This window comes from Phyllobates terribilis, unplaced genomic scaffold, assembly GCF_046119375.1.
Source record: "Phyllobates terribilis strain yellow unplaced genomic scaffold, ASM4611937v1 Scaffold_629__1_contigs__length_933511, whole genome shotgun sequence".
Taxonomy (NCBI): Eukaryota; Metazoa; Chordata; class Amphibia; order Anura; family Dendrobatidae; genus Phyllobates; species Phyllobates terribilis.
The window spans coordinates 333436-346336 of record NW_027363389.1 but is presented as its reverse complement, the minus strand read 5'-3'; the positions used below and the strand labels follow the sequence as shown (position 1 = coordinate 346336).

At 45.0% G+C, this 12901-nt stretch overlaps 10 non-coding genes across 10 annotated transcripts; all 10 read left to right on the top strand.

Moving 5' to 3' along the window:
- The first annotated feature begins 845 nt into the window (after positions 1-845).
- On the top strand, positions 846-1036 carry LOC141234050 (U2 spliceosomal RNA). Its single transcript, XR_012300071.1, has one exon. It is a non-coding gene; the product is annotated as a U2 spliceosomal RNA (small nuclear RNA).
- A 1115-nt stretch (positions 1037-2151) lies between these two features.
- On the top strand, positions 2152-2342 carry LOC141234038 (U2 spliceosomal RNA). The gene has a single exon (XR_012300060.1). It is a non-coding gene; the product is annotated as a U2 spliceosomal RNA (small nuclear RNA).
- Positions 2343-3457: 1115 nt separating this feature from the next.
- LOC141234026 (U2 spliceosomal RNA) lies at positions 3458-3648 on the top strand. Its single transcript, XR_012300049.1, has one exon. It is a non-coding gene; the product is annotated as a U2 spliceosomal RNA (small nuclear RNA).
- A 1115-nt stretch (positions 3649-4763) lies between these two features.
- LOC141234018 (U2 spliceosomal RNA) lies at positions 4764-4954 on the top strand. Its single transcript, XR_012300041.1, has one exon. It is a non-coding gene; the product is annotated as a U2 spliceosomal RNA (small nuclear RNA).
- Positions 4955-6069: 1115 nt separating this feature from the next.
- On the top strand, positions 6070-6260 carry LOC141234015 (U2 spliceosomal RNA). Its single transcript, XR_012300038.1, has one exon. It is a non-coding gene; the product is annotated as a U2 spliceosomal RNA (small nuclear RNA).
- Positions 6261-7375: 1115 nt separating this feature from the next.
- On the top strand, positions 7376-7566 carry LOC141234004 (U2 spliceosomal RNA). Its single transcript, XR_012300027.1, has one exon. It is a non-coding gene; the product is annotated as a U2 spliceosomal RNA (small nuclear RNA).
- A 1115-nt stretch (positions 7567-8681) lies between these two features.
- On the top strand, positions 8682-8872 carry LOC141233992 (U2 spliceosomal RNA). The gene has a single exon (XR_012300016.1). It is a non-coding gene; the product is annotated as a U2 spliceosomal RNA (small nuclear RNA).
- Positions 8873-9987: 1115 nt separating this feature from the next.
- On the top strand, positions 9988-10178 carry LOC141233980 (U2 spliceosomal RNA). The gene has a single exon (XR_012300004.1). It is a non-coding gene; the product is annotated as a U2 spliceosomal RNA (small nuclear RNA).
- A 1115-nt stretch (positions 10179-11293) lies between these two features.
- LOC141233969 (U2 spliceosomal RNA) lies at positions 11294-11484 on the top strand. Its single transcript, XR_012299993.1, has one exon. It is a non-coding gene; the product is annotated as a U2 spliceosomal RNA (small nuclear RNA).
- A 1115-nt stretch (positions 11485-12599) lies between these two features.
- Positions 12600-12790, top strand: LOC141233957 (U2 spliceosomal RNA). The gene has a single exon (XR_012299982.1). It is a non-coding gene; the product is annotated as a U2 spliceosomal RNA (small nuclear RNA).
- The last annotated feature ends 111 nt before the right edge of the window (positions 12791-12901 follow it).

The window sequence follows — 12901 nt, the reverse complement described above, 5'->3', positions numbered from 1 at the left end:
CATTTTGGAGCTTTCACCTAAATAACTACAGGTGGTGAGATAAGCTGCACAATATAATTGACCTTTCAGTATATTGTTGCACACACACCATCTATTTAGCAAATGCCCTTGTTATCAACAGCAGCCTTTTAAACTCACCTGAGCTAACAGGTATGTGCGCTGGTTACTCTGCTGCGCTTAAAATTTCTTTTTTGGTTTGCTACAATGCCTTTTCTGAAACGTTGTCTCCTTCTGCTGGAACACTGACTTCTTTCATTTAATGCCTGCAGACTATAAAAGAGAACCCAACCCAAAAAGTTTGGTTGATTAGTCTGTGGCATTCTGTTAAACTGTTGCTTATGGCGGTCTCTGTGAGCTTCTCAGCGACATTCAGCCAGCCAGGTATCCTGCCTGCAGTAGATGGAATGTGGCAATGGAACGCTGGCTGCGCGTGTCATAATAGGCTCTGAGCCTTTATATACCTGTGCACAGCAGCAGCCACCTTCAGTCTGCTGCTGGACAGCCAGCAGCAGCAGCAGCAGGAGAGGTATGTAATCAGGAGCCCTCCTGCTAAGGGTAGACAGCTGCTCGTTCCACCCCACCCCCCGCCTTAATTGGTTCTCCTCCCTTCCAACGGTGTTGAGGCGGGTGGGAACAGCAGGGGGTGAAGGTGCTGTGTTTAAAGAGGTGGAGTTATGCAGATCTAAAACGCGTGGATTGCAGCAGCAGCAAGCCGAAAAGTGCAGGCATGTAAGGGATCTAGAGGTTGACAACATGTCTTCTTAACGGGAGTCCAGGAGCTCATCTCCACAAATGGACTTTTTAGGATCCTTGGGTGGCTCCGTAGTTTGAAACCAATTCTGGTTATCGCTTCTCGGCCTTTTGGCTAAGATCAAGTGTAGTATCTGTTCTTATCAGTTTAATATCTGATACGTCCCCTATCTGGGGACCATATATTAAATGGATTTTTAGAACAGGGAGATGGAAAAAGAGCTTGCTCTGTCCACTCCACGCATTGACCTGGTATTGCAGTATCTCCAGGACCGGTGCACCCCTTCTTTAATGCAGTTTCTAAAATCAGAAAGAATTGAATTCAATGTTTTTTGTTCATTTTGCTTGTTTGTCGGATTTTGGGATGGACTCTTTGGCTCTGCTTTTCTTCTCCTCATTGGATTTTTCATGTTCAAAGTTGCAGAAGCCAGATTACAAGCTCATTTTGGTTCAACTTCAGCAACTGTGCATTGCATTGCCATGTAATGTGATGCAATGCTATCTTTCTAGCTCTCCCTTTTTACTTCCTTTTGGATAAACAGACATATTAGGCAAGCATTTTGGAGCTTTCACCTAAATAACTACAGGTGGTGAGATAAGCTGCACAATATAATTGACCTTTCAGTATATTGTTGCACACACACCATCTATTTAGCAAATGCCCTTGTTATCAACAGCAGCCTTTTAAACTCACCTGAGCTAACAGGTATGTGCGCTGGTTACTCTGCTGCGCTTAAAATTTCTTTTTTGGTTTGCTACAATGCCTTTTCTGAAACGTTGTCTCCTTCTGCTGGAACACTGACTTCTTTCATTTAATGCCTGCAGACTATAAAAGAGAACCCAACCCAAAAAGTTTGGTTGATTAGTCTGTGGCATTCTGTTAAACTGTTGCTTATGGTGGTCTCTGTGAGCTTCTCAGCGACATTCAGCCAGCCAGGTATCCTGCCTGCAGTAGATGGAATGTGGCAATGGAACGCTGGCTGCGCGTGTCATAATAGGCTCTGAGCCTTTATATACCTGTGCACAGCAGCAGCCACCTTCAGTCTGCTGCTGGACAGCCAGCAGCAGCAGCAGCAGGAGAGGTATGTAATCAGGAGCCCTCCTGCTAAGGGTAGACAGCTGCTCGTTCCACCCCACCCCCCGCCTTAATTGGTTCTCCTCCCTTCCAACGGTGTTGAGGCGGGTGGGAACAGCAGGGGGTGAAGGTGCTGTGTTTAAAGAGGTGGAGTTATGCAGATCTAAAACGCGTGGATTGCAGCAGCAGCAAGCCGAAAAGTGCAGGCATGTAAGGGATCTAGAGGTTGACAACATGTCTTCTTAACGGGAGTCCAGGAGCTCATCTCCACAAATGGACTTTTTAGGATCCTTGGGTGGCTCCGTAGTTTGAAACCAATTCTGGTTATCGCTTCTCGGCCTTTTGGCTAAGATCAAGTGTAGTATCTGTTCTTATCAGTTTAATATCTGATACGTCCCCTATCTGGGGACCATATATTAAATGGATTTTTAGAACAGGGAGATGGAAAAAGAGCTTGCTCTGTCCACTCCACGCATTGACCTGGTATTGCAGTATCTCCAGGACCGGTGCACCCCTTCTTTAATGCAGTTTCTAAAATCAGAAAGAATTGAATTCAATGTTTTTTGTTCATTTTGCTTGTTTGTCGGATTTTGGGATGGACTCTTTGGCTCTGCTTTTCTTCTCCTCATTGGATTTTTCATGTTCAAAGTTGCAGAAGCCAGATTACAAGCTCATTTTGGTTCAACTTCAGCAACTGTGCATTGCATTGCCATGTAATGTGATGCAATGCTATCTTTCTAGCTCTCCCTTTTTACTTCCTTTTGGATAAACAGACATATTAGGCAAGCATTTTGGAGCTTTCACCTAAATAACTACAGGTGGTGAGATAAGCTGCACAATATAATTGACCTTTCAGTATATTGTTGCACACACACCATCTATTTAGCAAATGCCCTTGTTATCAACAGCAGCCTTTTAAACTCACCTGAGCTAACAGGTATGTGCGCTGGTTACTCTGCTGCGCTTAAAATTTCTTTTTTGGTTTGCTACAATGCCTTTTCTGAAACGTTGTCTCCTTCTGCTGGAACACTGACTTCTTTCATTTAATGCCTGCAGACTATAAAAGAGAACCCAACCCAAAAAGTTTGGTTGATTAGTCTGTGGCATTCTGTTAAACTGTTGCTTATGGCGGTCTCTGTGAGCTTCTCAGCGACATTCAGCCAGCCAGGTATCCTGCCTGCAGTAGATGGAATGTGGCAATGGAACGCTGGCTGCGCGTGTCATAATAGGCTCTGAGCCTTTATATACCTGTGCACAGCAGCAGCCACCTTCAGTCTGCTGCTGGACAGCCAGCAGCAGCAGCAGCAGGAGAGGTATGTAATCAGGAGCCCTCCTGCTAAGGGTAGACAGCTGCTCGTTCCACCCCACCCCCCGCCTTAATTGGTTCTCCTCCCTTCCAACGGTGTTGAGGCGGGTGGGAACAGCAGGGGGTGAAGGTGCTGTGTTTAAAGAGGTGGAGTTATGCAGATCTAAAACGCGTGGATTGCAGCAGCAGCAAGCCGAAAAGTGCAGGCATGTAAGGGATCTAGAGGTTGACAACATGTCTTCTTAACGGGAGTCCAGGAGCTCATCTCCACAAATGGACTTTTTAGGATCCTTGGGTGGCTCCGTAGTTTGAAACCAATTCTGGTTATCGCTTCTCGGCCTTTTGGCTAAGATCAAGTGTAGTATCTGTTCTTATCAGTTTAATATCTGATACGTCCCCTATCTGGGGACCATATATTAAATGGATTTTTAGAACAGGGAGATGGAAAAAGAGCTTGCTCTGTCCACTCCACGCATTGACCTGGTATTGCAGTATCTCCAGGACCGGTGCACCCCTTCTTTAATGCAGTTTCTAAAATCAGAAAGAATTGAATTCAATGTTTTTTGTTCATTTTGCTTGTTTGTCGGATTTTGGGATGGACTCTTTGGCTTTGCTTTTCTTCTCCTCATTGGATTTTTCATGTTCAAAGTTGCAGAAGCCAGATTACAAGCTCATTTTGGTTCAACTTCAGCAACTGTGCATTGCATTGCCATGTAATGTGATGCAATGCTATCTTTCTAGCTCTCCCTTTTTACTTCCTTTTGGATAAACAGACATATTAGGCAAGCATTTTGGAGCTTTCACCTAAATAACTACAGGTGGTGAGATAAGCTGCACAATATAATTGACCTTTCAGTATATTGTTGCACACACACCATCTATTTAGCAAATGCCCTTGTTATCAACAGCAGCCTTTTAAACTCACCTGAGCTAACAGGTATGTGCGCTGGTTACTCTGCTGCGCTTAAAATTTCTTTTTTGGTTTGCTACAATGCCTTTTCTGAAACGTTGTCTCCTTCTGCTGGAACACTGACTTCTTTCATTTAATGCCTGCAGACTATAAGAGAGAACCCAACCCAAAAAGTTTGGTTGATTAGTCTGTGGCATTCTGTTAAACTGTTGCTTATGGCGGTCTCTGTGAGCTTCTCAGCGACATTCAGCCAGCCAGGTATCCTGCCTGCAGTAGATGGAATGTGGCAATGGAACGCTGGCTGCGCGTGTCATAATAGGCTCTGAGCCTTTATATACCTGTGCACAGCAGCAGCCACCTTCAGTCTGCTGCTGGACAGCCAGCAGCAGCAGCAGCAGGAGAGGTATGTAATCAGGAGCCCTCCTGCTAAGGGTAGACAGCTGCTCGTTCCACCCCACCCCCTGCCTTAATTCGTTCTCCTCCCTTCCAACGGTGTTGAGGCGGGTGGGAACAGCAGGGGGTGAAGGTGCTGTGTTTAAAGAGGTGGAGTTATGCAGATCTAAAACGCGTGGATTGCAGCAGCAGCAAGCCGAAAAGTGCAGGCATGTAAGGGATCTAGAGGTTGACAACATGTCTTCTTAACGGGAGTCCAGGAGCTCATCTCCACAAATGGACTTTTCAGGATCCTTGGGTGGCTCCGTAGTTTGAAACCAATTCTGGTTATCGCTTCTCGGCCTTTTGGCTAAGATCAAGTGTAGTATCTGTTCTTATCAGTTTAATATCTGATACGTCCCCTATCTGGGGACCATATATTAAATGGATTTTTAGAACAGGGAGATGGAAAAAGAGCTTGCTCTGTCCACTCCACGCATTGACCTGGTATTGCAGTATCTCCATGACCGGTGCACCCCTTCTTTAATGCAGTTTCTAAAATCAGAAAGAATTGAATTCAATGTTTTTTGTTCATTTTGCTTGTTTGTCGGATTTTGGGATGGACTCTTTGGCTTTGCTTTTCTTCTCCTCATTGGATTTTTCATGTTCAAAGTTGCAGAAGCCAGATTACAAGCTCATTTTGGTTCAACTTCAGCAACTGTGCATTGCATTGCCATGTAATGTGATGCAATGCTATCTTTCTAGCTCTCCCTTTTTACTTCCTTTTGGATAAACAGACATATTAGGCAAGCATTTTGGAGCTTTCACCTAAATAACTACAGGTGGTGAGATAAGCTGCACAATATAATTGACCTTTCAGTATATTGTTGCACACACACCATCTATTTAGCAAATGCCCTTGTTATCAACAGCAGCCTTTTAAACTCACCTGAGCTAACAGGTATGTGCGCTGGTTACTCTGCTGCGCTTAAAATTTCTTTTTTGGTTTGCTACAATGCCTTTTCTGAAACGTTGTCTCCTTCTGCTGGAACACTGACTTCTTTCATTTAATGCCTGCAGACTATAAAAGAGAACCCAACCCAAAAAGTTTGGTTGATTAGTCTGTGGCATTCTGTTAAACTGTTGCTTATGGCGGTCTCTGTGAGCTTCTCAGCGACATTCAGCCAGCCAGGTATCCTGCCTGCAGTAGATGGAATGTGGCAATGGAACGCTGGCTGCGCGTGTCATAATAGGCTCTGAGCCTTTATATACCTGTGCACAGCAGCAGCCACCTTCAGTCTGCTGCTGGACAGCCAGCAGCAGCAGCAGCAGGAGAGGTATGTAATCAGGAGCCCTCCTGCTAAGGGTAGACAGCTGCTCGTTCCACCCCACCCCCCGCCTTAATTGGTTCTCCTCCCTTCCAACGGTGTTGAGGCGGGTGGGAACAGCAGGGGGTGAAGGTGCTGTGTTTAAAGAGGTGGAGTTATGCAGATCTAAAACGCGTGGATTGCAGCAGCAGCAAGCCGAAAAGTGCAGGCATGTAAGGGATCTAGAGGTTGACAACATGTCTTCTTAACGGGAGTCCAGGAGCTCATCTCCACAAATGGACTTTTCAGGATCCTTGGGTGGCTCCGTAGTTTGAAACCAATTCTGGTTATCGCTTCTCGGCCTTTTGGCTAAGATCAAGTGTAGTATCTGTTCTTATCAGTTTAATATCTGATACGTCCCCTATCTGGGGACCATATATTAAATGGATTTTTAGAACAGGGAGATGGAAAAAGAGCTTGCTCTGTCCACTCCACGCATTGACCTGGTATTGCAGTATCTCCAGGACCGGTGCACCCCTTCTTTAATGCAGTTTCTAAAATCAGAAAGAATTGAATTCAATGTTTTTTGTTCATTTTGCTTGTTTGTCGGATTTTGGGATGGACTCTTTGGCTTTGCTTTTCTTCTCCTCATTGGATTTTTCATGTTCAAAGTTGCAGAAGCCAGATTACAAGCTCATTTTGGTTCAACTTCAGCAACTGTGCATTGCATTGCCATGTAATGTGATGCAATGCTATCTTTCTAGCTCTCCCTTTTTACTTCCTTTTGGATAAACAGACATATTAGGCAAGCATTTTGGAGCTTTCACCTAAATAACTACAGGTGGTGAGATAAGCTGCACAATATGATTGACCTTTCAGTATATTGTTGCACACACACCATCTATTTAGCAAATGCCCTTGTTATCAACAGCAGCCTTTTAAACTCACCTGAGCTAACAGGTATGTGCGCTGGTTACTCTGCTGCGCTTAAAATTTCTTTTTTGGTTTGCTACAATGCCTTTTCTGAAACGTTGTCTCCTTCTGCTGGAACACTGACTTCTTTCATTTAATGCCTGCAGACTATAAAAGAGAACCCAACCCAAAAAGTTTGGTTGATTAGTCTGTGGCATTCTGTTAAACTGTTGCTTATGGCGGTCTCTGTGAGCTTCTCAGCGACATTCAGCCAGCCAGGTATCCTGCCTGCAGTAGATGGAATGTGGCAATGGAACGCTGGCTGCGCGTGTCATAATAGGCTCTGAGCCTTTATATACCTGTGCACAGCAGCAGCCACCTTCAGTCTGCTGCTGGACAGCCAGCAGCAGCAGCAGCAGGAGAGGTATGTAATCAGGAGCCCTCCTGCTAAGGGTAGACAGCTGCTCGTTCCACCCCACCCCCCGCCTTAATTGGTTCTCCTCCCTTCCAACGGTGTTGAGGCGGGTGGGAACAGCAGGGGGTGAAGGTGCTGTGTTTAAAGAGGTGGAGTTATGCAGATCTAAAACGCGTGGATTGCAGCAGCAGCAAGCCGAAAAGTGCAGGCATGTAAGGGATCTAGAGGTTGACAACATGTCTTCTTAACGGGAGTCCAGGAGCTCATCTCCACAAATGGACTTTTCAGGATCCTTGGGTGGCTCCGTAGTTTGAAACCAATTCTGGTTATCGCTTCTCGGCCTTTTGGCTAAGATCAAGTGTAGTATCTGTTCTTATCAGTTTAATATCTGATACGTCCCCTATCTGGGGACCATATATTAAATGGATTTTTAGAACAGGGAGATGGAAAAAGAGCTTGCTCTGTCCACTCCACGCATTGACCTGGTATTGCAGTATCTCCAGGACCGGTGCACCCCTTCTTTAATGCAGTTTCTAAAATCAGAAAGAATTGAATTCAATGTTTTTTGTTCATTTTGCTTGTTTGTCGGATTTTGGGATGGACTCTTTGGCTTTGCTTTTCTTCTCCTCATTGGATTTTTCATGTTCAAAGTTGCAGAAGCCAGATTACAAGCTCATTTTGGTTCAACTTCAGCAACTGTGCATTGCATTGCCATGTAATGTGATGCAATGCTATCTTTCTAGCTCTCCCTTTTTACTTCCTTTTGGATAAACAGACATATTAGGCAAGCATTTTGGAGCTTTCACCTAAATAACTACAGGTGGTGAGATAAGCTGCACAATATAATTGACCTTTCAGTATATTGTTGCACACACACCATCTATTTAGCAAATGCCCTTGTTATCAACAGCAGCCTTTTAAACTCACCTGAGCTAACAGGTATGTGCGCTGGTTACTCTGCTGCGCTTAAAATTTCTTTTTTGGTTTGCTACAATGCCTTTTCTGAAACGTTGTCTCCTTCTGCTGGAACACTGACTTCTTTCATTTAATGCCTGCAGACTATAAAAGAGAACCCAACCCAAAAAGTTTGGTTGATTAGTCTGTGGCATTCTGTTAAACTGTTGCTTATGGCGGTCTCTGTGAGCTTCTCAGCGACATTCAGCCAGCCAGGTATCCTGCCTGCAGTAGATGGAATGTGGCAATGGAACGCTGGCTGCGCGTGTCATAATAGGCTCTGAGCCTTTATATACCTGTGCACAGCAGCAGCCACCTTCAGTCTGCTGCTGGACAGCCAGCAGCAGCAGCAGCAGGAGAGGTATGTAATCAGGAGCCCTCCTGCTAAGGGTAGACAGCTGCTCGTTCCACCCCACCCCCCGCCTTAATTGGTTCTCCTCCCTTCCAACGGTGTTGAGGCGGGTGGGAACAGCAGGGGGTGAAGGTGCTGTGTTTAAAGAGGTGGAGTTATGCAGATCTAAAACGCGTGGATTGCAGCAGCAGAAAGCCGAAAAGTGCAGGCATGTAAGGGATCTAGAGGTTGACAACATGTCTTCTTAACGGGAGTCCAGGAGCTCATCTCCACAAATGGACTTTTCAGGATCCTTGGGTGGCTCCGTAGTTTGAAACCAATTCTGGTTATCGCTTCTCGGCCTTTTGGCTAAGATCAAGTGTAGTATCTGTTCTTATCAGTTTAATATCTGATACGTCCCCTATCTGGGGACCATATATTAAATGGATTTTTAGAACAGGGAGATGGAAAAAGAGCTTGCTCTGTCCACTCCACGCATTGACCTGGTATTGCAGTATCTCCAGGACCGGTGCACCCCTTCTTTAATGCAGTTTCTAAAATCAGAAAGAATTGAATTCAATGTTTTTTGTTCATTTTGCTTGTTTGTCGGATTTTGGGATGGACTCTTTGGCTTTGCTTTTCTTCTCCTCATTGGATTTTTCATGTTCAAAGTTGCAGAAGCCAGATTACAAGCTCATTTTGGTTCAACTTCAGCAACTGTGCATTGCATTGCCATGTAATGTGATGCAATGCTATCTTTCTAGCTCTCCCTTTTTACTTCCTTTTGGATAAACAGACATATTAGGCAAGCATTTTGGAGCTTTCACCTAAATAACTACAGGTGGTGAGATAAGCTGCACAATATAATTGACCTTTCAGTATATTGTTGCACACACACCATCTATTTAGCAAATGCCCTTGTTATCAACAGCAGCCTTTTAAACTCACCTGAGCTAACAGGTATGTGCGCTGGTTACTCTGCTGCGCTTAAAATTTCTTTTTTGGTTTGCTACAATGCCTTTTCTGAAACGTTGTCTCCTTCTGCTGGAACACTGACTTCTTTCATTTAATGCCTGCAGACTATAAAAGAGAACCCAACCCAAAAAGTTTGGTTGATTAGTCTGTGGCATTCTGTTAAACTGTTGCTTATGGCGGTCTCTGTGAGCTTCTCAGCGACATTCAGCCAGCCAGGTATCCTGCCTGCAGTAGATGGAATGTGGCAATGGAACGCTGGCTGCGCGTGTCATAATAGGCTCTGAGCCTTTATATACCTGTGCACAGCAGCAGCCACCTTCAGTCTGCTGCTGGACAGCCAGCAGCAGCAGCAGCAGGAGAGGTATGTAATCAGGAGCCCTCCTGCTAAGGGTAGACAGCTGCTCGTTCCACCCCACCCCCCGCCTTAATTGGTTCTCCTCCCTTCCAACGGTGTTGAGGCGGGTGGGAACAGCAGGGGGTGAAGGTGCTGTGTTTAAAGAGGTGGAGTTATGCAGATCTAAAACGCGTGGATTGCAGCAGCAGAAAGCCGAAAAGTGCAGGCATGTAAGGGATCTAGAGGTTGACAACATGTCTTCTTAACGGGAGTCCAGGAGCTCATCTCCACAAATGGACTTTTCAGGATCCTTGGGTGGCTCCGTAGTTTGAAACCAATTCTGGTTATCGCTTCTCGGCCTTTTGGCTAAGATCAAGTGTAGTATCTGTTCTTATCAGTTTAATATCTGATACGTCCCCTATCTGGGGACCATATATTAAATGGATTTTTAGAACAGGGAGATGGAAAAAGAGCTTGCTCTGTCCACTCCACGCATTGACCTGGTATTGCAGTATCTCCAGGACCGGTGCACCCCTTCTTTAATGCAGTTTCTAAAATCAGAAAGAATTGAATTCAATGTTTTTTGTTCATTTTGCTTGTTTGTCGGATTTTGGGATGGACTCTTTGGCTTTGCTTTTCTTCTCCTCATTGGATTTTTCATGTTCAAAGTTGCAGAAGCCAGATTACAAGCTCATTTTGGTTCAACTTCAGCAACTGTGCATTGCATTGCCATGTAATGTGATGCAATGCTATCTTTCTAGCTCTCCCTTTTTACTTCCTTTTGGATAAACAGACATATTAGGCAAGCATTTTGGAGCTTTCACCTAAATAACTACAGGTGGTGAGATAAGCTGCACAATATAATTGACCTTTCAGTATATTGTTGCACACACACCATCTATTTAGCAAATGCCCTTGTTATCAACAGCAGCCTTTTAAACTCACCTGAGCTAACAGGTATGTGCGCTGGTTACTCTGCTGCGCTTAAAATTTCTTTTTTGGTTTGCTACAATGACTTTTCTGAAACGTTGTCTCCTTCTGCTGGAACACTGACTTCTTTCATTTAATGCCTGCAGACTATAAAAGAGAACCCAACCCAAAAAGTTTGGTTGATTAGTCTGTGGCATTCTGTTAAACTGTTGCTTATGGCGGTCTCTGTGAGCTTCTCAGCGACATTCAGCCAGCCAGGTATCCTGCCTGCAGTAGATGGAATGTGGCAATGGAACGCTGGCTGCGCGTGTCATAATAGGCTCTGAGCCTTTATATACCTGTGCACAGCAGCAGCCACCTTCAGTCTGCTGCTGGACAGCCAGCAGCAGCAGCAGCAGGAGAGGTATGTAATCAGGAGCCCTCCTGCTAAGGGTAGACAGCTGCTCGTTCCACCCCACCCCCCGCCTTAATTGGTTCTCCTCCCTTCCAACGGTGTTGAGGCGGGTGGGAACAGCAGGGGGTGAAGGTGCTGTGTTTAAAGAGGTGGAGTTATGCAGATCTAAAACGCGTGGATTGCAGCAGCAGCAAGCCGAAAAGTGCAGGCATGTAAGGGATCTAGAGGTTGACAACATGTCTTCTTAACGGGAGTCCAGGAGCTCATCTCCACAAATGGACTTTTCAGGATCCTTGGGTGGCTCCGTAGTTTGAAACCAATTCTGGTTATCGCTTCTCGGCCTTTTGGCTAAGATCAAGTGTAGTATCTGTTCTTATCAGTTTAATATCTGATACGTCCCCTATCTGGGGACCATATATTAAATGGATTTTTAGAACAGGGAGATGGAAAAAGAGCTTGCTCTGTCCACTCCACGCATTGACCTGGTATTGCAGTATCTCCAGGACCGGTGCACCCCTTCTTTAATGCAGTTTCTAAAATCAGAAAGAATTGAATTCAATGTTTTTTGTTCATTTTGCTTGTTTGTCGGATTTTGGGATGGACTCTTTGGCTTTGCTTTTCTTCTCCTCATTGGATTTTTCATGTTCAAAGTTGCAGAAGCCAGATTACAAGCTCATTTTGGTTCAACTTCAGCAACTGTGCATTGCATTGCCATGTAATGTGATGCAATGCTATCTTTCTAGCTCTCCCTTTTTACTTCCTTTTGGATAAACAGACATATTAGGCAAGCATTTTGGAGCTTTCACCTAAATAACTACAGGTGGTGAGATAAGCTGCACAATATAATTGACCTTTCAGTATATTGTTGCACACACACCATCTATTTAGCAAATGCCCTTGTTATCAACAGCAGCCTTTTAAACTCACCTGAGCTAACAGGTATGTGCGCTGGTTACTCTGCTGCGCTTAAAATTTCTTTTTTGGTTTGCTACAATGCCTTTTCTGAAACGTTGTCTCCTTCTGCTGGAACACTGACTTCTTTCATTTAATGCCTGCAGACTATAAAAGAGAACCCAACCCAAAAAGTTTGGTTGATTAGTCTGTGGCATTCTGTTAAACTGTTGCTTATGGCGGTCTCTGTGAGCTTCTCAGCGACATTCAGCCAGCCAGGTATCCTGCCTGCAGTAGATGGAATGTGGCAATGGAACGCTGGCTGCGCGTGTCATAATAGGCTCTGAGCCTTTATATACCTGTGCACAGCAGCAGCCACCTTCAGTCTGCTGCTGGACAGCCAGCAGCAGCAGCAGCAGGAGAGGTATGTAATCAGGAGCCCTCCTGCTAAGGGTAGACAGCTGCTCGTTCCACCCCACCCCCCGCCTTAATTGGTTCTCCTCCCTTCCAACGGTGTTGAGGCGGGTGGGAACAGCAGGGGGTGAAGGTGCTGTGTTTAAAGAGGTGGAGTTATGCAGATCTAAAACGCGTGGATTGCAGCAGCAGCAAGCCGAAAAGTGCAGGCATGTAAGGGATCTAGAGGTTGACAACATGTCTTCTTAACGGGAGTCCAGGAGCTCATCTCCACAAATGGACTTTTCAGGATCCTTGGGTGGCTCCGTAGTTTGAAACCAATTCTGGTTATCGCTTCTCGGCCTTTTGGCTAAGATCAAGTGTAGTATCTGTTCTTATCAGTTTAATATCTGATACGTCCCCTATCTGGGGACCATATATTAAATGGATTTTTAGAACAGGGAGATGGAAAAAGAGCTTGCTCTGTCCACTCCACGCATTGACCTGGTATTGCAGTATCTCCAGGACCGGTGCACCCCTTCTTTAATGCAGTTTCTAAAATCAGAAAGAATTGAATTCAATGTTTTTTGTTCATTTTGCTTGTTTGTCGGATTTTGGGATGGACTCTTTGGCTTTGCTTTTCTTCTCCTCA